A 6,880-nucleotide genomic window follows, 5' to 3' on the forward strand; every position below is an offset into this window, starting at 1 on the left:
AGTGTCTCTTACACACATGCACACACGCTCCTACCCGTCCTCTCCTTCCCTCCCTCTCTCTGAGGTTCTTCCCTAAGGTAGATATCTTTTTCTCTCTCTCTCTACTTTTTTCTCCCTCAGGATGCCTCATCCACAGGCCCAATATTAAAGGGGGGGTGGTGGAGGGGGGAGGCGGGGGGAATGAGGTTTTGGAGATGTCAGCTGGCAAGCCAATCACAGAAGATGGCCTTAGGTTACGAAAAAAAAATTATTATTCGTTCCCATCTGTCAATCACACGCCACCCCCTGGTAATGTGGAAAAGAAAGGAAAGAGTGAAAAGAGGGAGGGAGGGAAATGGGAGAGGGAGGTATAGGGAGGGACACATGAAAAAGGTAGAGCAGACTTGTTACTCAACTTGTTTCATACATGATTACTGAAAACAAAAACAAAAAAAAACAAAACAATAATTCACCAAAGTGGCTCAGAGGAAGGTGAAGGGGATGTAGGTCGCCTTCTCCTCAGGAGACTCCGCGATGCCGGCTTCACACACGCTGACGTACATGTTGACATATTGATTTTTAGGGGTTGTGCCCTGACTAATTGATCCGGATATACGTGCATACAGTGCACACGTACACATGCACCCAACACACACACACACACACACACACACACACACACACACACACACACACACACACACACACACACACACACACACACACACACACATACACACAATCTCGCTGTGTCCCACTCACTGGGACATATACAGTGAATTTTCTAAATTGTTGTCCGCCCACCCCAACAGGGGAGCACATAAAAGGGGACACAATAAAGCCATAAACTGCGGTGGTGGCTGGGCCAGGCATGCAGGGGTTATATGCTTCAGCGGCCCAAAGGCAACACATTTTACATCAATACTATTGTCATTCTGATGGGCTGTGGGGCGAGCAGCCGTGGGACAAGTGGGGGAGGAGGAGGGAGGAGGAGAGAGAGAGATAGAGAGTGAAGGAGGAGGGTGGGACACTTGTGATGGACTTAGCCTGAAGTAACCATGCATTTGATTCACATACAAGGAAACTGATCGGGACGAATACAAACAAGATACCCGGCAGAGATCAAACGAAGCAGGTTGTAGTGATAACAATCTAGTTAGGAGGTTTTTGTCTCAGAGGATTATCAGTCGGCCGTCATGGAAAGACTGACCACCAAAGACGTGACCGCTGTGAAAACCAGTAATGAAGGGGTTCATCAGTACAGATTTCATACTGGACTTCACAGAACATAACTTTTTTTTTTTTTTTTTTAGAAAAGTGAGGCTCTGAAGTGTTTTTAACTTTGGGGTTTTTTAAAAAATCTACCGACAGAGTTTTCTGCTAGATTTAAGCTCCATGCCCCTTAGAGACCAGTGGTGCCATGTTATTAAGCAAGTCTGTGTGAAGATTGTTGTTTCTTTGTAGTTAAAATTTAGTGTATGAGTCACAATCTTCAAAATTAAGTTCAAATAAGAACAAATTCTTTGACATTTTTCCTACTAGATTCAAAGGCCCTTTTTGCACATATACAGTGAGTGGTTTTAAAAATGTGAAGATTTAACATTTTATGGCATCTTCAGACCAGATGGATTACCTGGTAGATTTCACAACAGACTGAGCGTGTGGAGCCATATGGAGACCAGCCTTTGGGAGGTCTGGTTCCAAGTAAGAAGGGTCATAATGCGTTCACTGACGAATGTTTTATTGATTTCATCCTAATTTAAAAATGCAGCAAAGAAAAGTGGATTTTAAAAATGAAAATATGGCCCATAAATAATTACAGAAATATAAATCTGATGCCTGCTGCTAAAATGACAGGTGGCTCAAATATCAATATCACACTTTGACTGTTGTTAAACATAAAGTTAGTGATAGACATGTCACTCTAACACAAATGCTGTTACTCTTAAGTGATTTTAAATGCACCAGCAGTGTTTATACCCGAGCAGCGTATCACACTTGTCTTCCCCTCTGATGTCTGCTGCCTGGGGGCCGTGGTCTTTCTGCTGAAGACCTCCGGGGCATGATTGAGCTCAGCGGACCGAAGGGGGCTGGAGGTCGCTCAGCAGGGGCTGGGAGCGCGCACTCTGCAGAGAGGAGGCTGAGTGCCCACCGCAGGGAGAGGGCCCGGTGACCACAGTCTGGAGGTCAGTAGTGGAGTGGCCCCCTTCACCCACCCCTTCTGTGTTTTATTCCTCCATAACAAAGAAGATAGGGAAACAGGCAGTGACTGAGCAGCACTCGACCTACCGCCCTGTTTGAAAGGGGGGGGGGGGGGGGTTTCCTCCAAGTCTCTAAATGTGACAATAATTGATAGATATCTTTGTGAGAGTTGTATGAAGCCAGTCTCCAGCCAGTCTTAGTGGGGAGTCTTCTACATTATACCAATAAAGATATCTTTTCAATGCCTCAAGTCAAGATGCGATATGTCATGGCCGTGCTGACAATGAGGCAGGTCTGTTTTCGATCACGAACATTGTCGTGCGTTACGGCATCGTCAAAAATGTGCCTAGCTCAGCTCGAGGATTTGGATGACAGTTGCTCTGCAGGAGCGATAGACGGTGTGCAGGGCCAGGGATGGATGGGGGGGGGGTGTGACAGTGGTCTGATTTATGAGTGCAGGCAAAGGAATCAGTCTGCGGTCTGCATCTGAACAACATTGAAACCACGTTTCCCAGGTTGAGGCCACAAGTGCAAAGCGAACTGTCTGGAAAGGCAACAGCGATTAAGGTCAAGAACATCAGAGCCTGATCCTGAAATGAGCTGTGACTCGACAACACTTGTGTTGGTTGTTTTGAGTGGTGGTGTTTTGTACAACTCTCTGAAGGGAAGGAAGGCCTCAGTCTGCGTGTCTGCATCAGTAGGTGCACAGGAGGGGGAGGCACACACAGAGGTCCCCTACCGGGCCGGTTTCTACGGTGACCTGAGAAAGGCCGTAACCAGGTCCGGCTCTTTCTCAGGCCTAATCAGCGTATTACCACAAAGAAGGACATGTGTTCGGCCCCCCCACCTCTCTACCCTCCCTACTCAATCCGACCAGCATGGCTGGACACAGGCAGCCAATAAAACCAGGATTAGGAGGGTATCTACACACACTGGGCTGAAGCGAAAAAGTTTCTGAACACGCCCAATCCCACCCTGCTCCGTTCACAAACTTCTTTTCATCGTTCTCCTCTGTCTCTCATTCCTGACATCTTTCACTTTATTTCACTTGCTCCCATGTTTATATCCTTCCTTTGCCTCTTCCTTTCAGGGCCCTCACCCTGTAAGCTCTTCACACAATAGGGCATCCAGAAATTACTCATTTTGCTGGAGCAGTTCAGCAAATTCCCAATGCTTCTTGCCCAGCTCCCCCTTTATGCTCTCGATCCTGTGCTTTTTGCTGTTATGATAATGAAATGTGCTCCATCACAATGACAAAGCTGTGCATGTGTTTGGCTGTGTATGTGGAAAGGAGAATTTATGTGAATTCACGCTCCTTTACATATTTTTGCATGAATTCATGCTCCTCTACATAATGTGCAAGATGGAAACCTTCCACTTGGATTTCATGACCGTGAAACAGATTTTCTTTTGCCTCCATCTGTGCAGTAATTGTCTGATTAATTAATGCCCGATAATAATTCTAATGAAGTCCCGGTTCTGTCTGTATAGGAAGTACATCATGTTTATTGTCATGATTTGAGACTTTCTGTGAGTCATGTGCCTCTTGGTGTCTGAAGGACTGTAGCTTTACCTCAGAGTATCTGCTGATGTGTCCTGGAAATGGGAGCGTGTTAAAGATGATATCAATGCCTTTGTCAGGACTTTTTAAGACGGGGGACAAAGACGACAAGAACTCTTCCCCCAAATAAACCTTTTTCATTAGAGCAGCAAACACTTCATCCCTCTGCTGTGTGAGCGAAGCCCTATTGGTGTGTGTGAGTCACTCAGCAAGGTCCCACATGGAAGAGCCTAAACCCTCAGCGGTCTTTAGCCGGACACTGAGGCGGCCTAATTAAAGGGCACTTAAGCCCCACAATGTGCGGCGGTGCAGGTTGGAGTTGGTGGGGGTCCCCGCCGAGAGGGACAGAATTCATGGCACTCGTAAACAAGGGAGTCCAGGACAGAGGGACAGAAGAGGGCTATGTGCCAGAGACTTTGTTCACACAAGATGAAGAGTCAACAGCCTCCCTATCCCTCACCCCTCCTTAGCCATCCCCCCTAATAACCACCTTCTTCAGAGGAGCTGCAAACACAATGCCGTCCCACTCCCCTCCTCTTGCTCTCAATCACTGTTGGGACAATGAGGAGGAACCCCCCCCGACCCCACCACCTCCACCATCCTTCTGCCCCTCCCCGACCCCCAAACAGACACTTCTTTTATTGAAATTCTTTGGTGTTCTAATCCTCAGCTTCCTCCAGGGGCAATAATGGACTCCCTGCGTCAGCCTTTTCCAGCGAGGCTATCATCCAAGGCTGCCTGGGTCACAAGTCCACCTCTCCTATTGGAGAAAACTGCCCCAGCACTGTCATTCCTGTCACATCCAGCTCATCCACAGGCCATACAAGCCCCACTGCCATTGACCTTAAGAACACATTTGAATTGCCAGCCATGCATATCTCTATATTTTCAAGTAACATTTTCCACAACTTACAACTGGTAATTGTAACCATGTAAACTAAGCAGATGTCTTACCCTTCACATTTACAGAACAAGTTGGAAATATTTTTAATTTTTTCTTTTCTTTTTTTTTCAAAATGATATTTCTCAGCTTTGTTCAATTTGAGCAAATCCCCCTTTTGGCTTTGGCCCCTTTGTCTTAGTTCATCTGTACACAACTCAAGGAGTTCATCGAGCATTTTCATGTTGCCTAACAGTTGGCAGGGAAGCGTGGAAAATGCTTGAAATATGAAATACTGGTTAAAATAAATTGTCAGCAACTTGCATAAGTGAAATGACAAGAAACACAATGAATGCTGAATACAGATTATGCTGTATGTTTGGAGTAATAAGAAGTGAAATATTACAGTCACTGATCCATTTTGAAATATACCTCTCAGTATGAAGCAGCACCACCACCAGGGCTGGACTAAAACGATAATTCAGGCTGGGAATTTGACTCCATCCCAGGCCACCCTGTTCATGCAAACCATCAGACCGCTCATTTAGCAGGCTAACCCTATTTGTTGATGTAATGGACTACCAGGCTAGTTATAAATCGGGCCAATATGTTCATCTTGGAAGAAAATTATCCAGATTACAAAATACAAGAAAAATGGGACTGACCAAGAAATATGAAAAAAAAAAATGCTCTAGTTTTAACTCTTCGGTTTTGGGATAATGAAATGAAATCAAACATTTTATTATGGATGGCCATTACCAAAGGCGAACTCTGTGTCTAAAGATAGAGCAGCAACAAAGCTACACTTTCCAAAATGACCAAACAGTCAAATCAACAGCAAAAACTGCTCATTATAACTTATAGAAGTAGAAGTTATTGCATGGCTGCTGGATTACTTAAACTGGGTGTACCTAATAAATTGGACAAAAATCATTCATTTCACTTTGGAAAGTAAATCCTGCAGAATTAACATTAACTTTATTGGCAATGAGTTGTCGGAGGTATTATACATGAAAGCATGCTGTCATATAAAAACATGCATTTGTATATAAGATGTATAAGACCCTAAGTCCTCTGTGTTTCATCACTGGCAGCAGCGTTGATTGGTGGTAACAAGTAGAGACACAGAAACGAACGAGCTGTGCTTCATTAATAAATCTCTCATCTTGACTGCATCACTGTGCCTGTGTTAAAGTTACATCACTGTAGGTGAATCACAGTACCGCTGCAGAATGGCATCGACCACTTCAAAGTGTGTTGATGGTGACATCTGCTGGTCATACACAACAATCAGAAGCTCTTGATCGTCAAGTGCAATACATGAAATAATAGAGCCAAGAGCCTGTAATGTGATAACTACAGCCGCGTCCGACAGTTTCTTTTGATATTTGTTTGGTTTATCAGTAAGTAGAGTGTCAGCAATTGTGACAAATGCCTATAATAAGAATTTAACCAAAGTGATGTATTCAACTACCTACAGGAACACAATGTGTATCTTTTACTCTTATACAAACAGTCAATGTTATGCTTTCCACGATACAACTGTGATTCGTTTAATTAACCAGATTAAATTACTTTCCTGACTGAATTCCAACATCACTGCAATATCTGGTGCGCCCAGGGATGTAAAAGTCCTTAGCCAAGAGCGTTGCATTATTTTATAACTGCTACAACAAAGAATAAACAGCCCTGAGTTTGAATTTCTTCCGAGTTCTCTGTTAATACTTGCTGTTATGGTTTTATAACATATGCAAAGCTGCATTATCACAAGAGTAAAGTGTATGATTTCCTTCCAACAATCTTTAAATGCTTAATGAATATAAAGACTAAGCAAAGCTTCCATCACTGGAAGACCACAAAGGGAAGATGAAGGAGTGTGGAGACAGGAGAAGAGAAAAACAACACACAAGAGAATTTGACATTAATTTTACAACAATAAGAACTAACATTATAAAAATCCTTAGGTATGAAATGTTTTTGGAACAACTTGGTTCATCAAATTGAAATAAATGCAGATGATACACAAAGGTCCTGAGCTCAAATTTCAGTCCTTTTTCGAATATTTATATTTCCCACCAAATACATCCATGTTATATTCAGTATTATGGCTGGAAAACTTTAGCTGATAAATAAATACAAGCTTATATATATATATGCATATGTCTTTGCTAATGACATGTATAGAACTGACTCTGGACTCACAGCTACAGATAGCCAGTGATGCCAGTAGAGAATACAACATGCATCTTGCCATTAAA

The sequence above is a fragment of the Seriola dumerili genome, unplaced genomic scaffold (genome assembly GCF_002260705.1).
Source record: "Seriola dumerili isolate Sdu_G_001 unplaced genomic scaffold, Sdu_1.0 BDQW01000068.1, whole genome shotgun sequence".
Classification (NCBI taxonomy): Eukaryota; Metazoa; Chordata; class Actinopteri; order Carangiformes; family Carangidae; genus Seriola; species Seriola dumerili.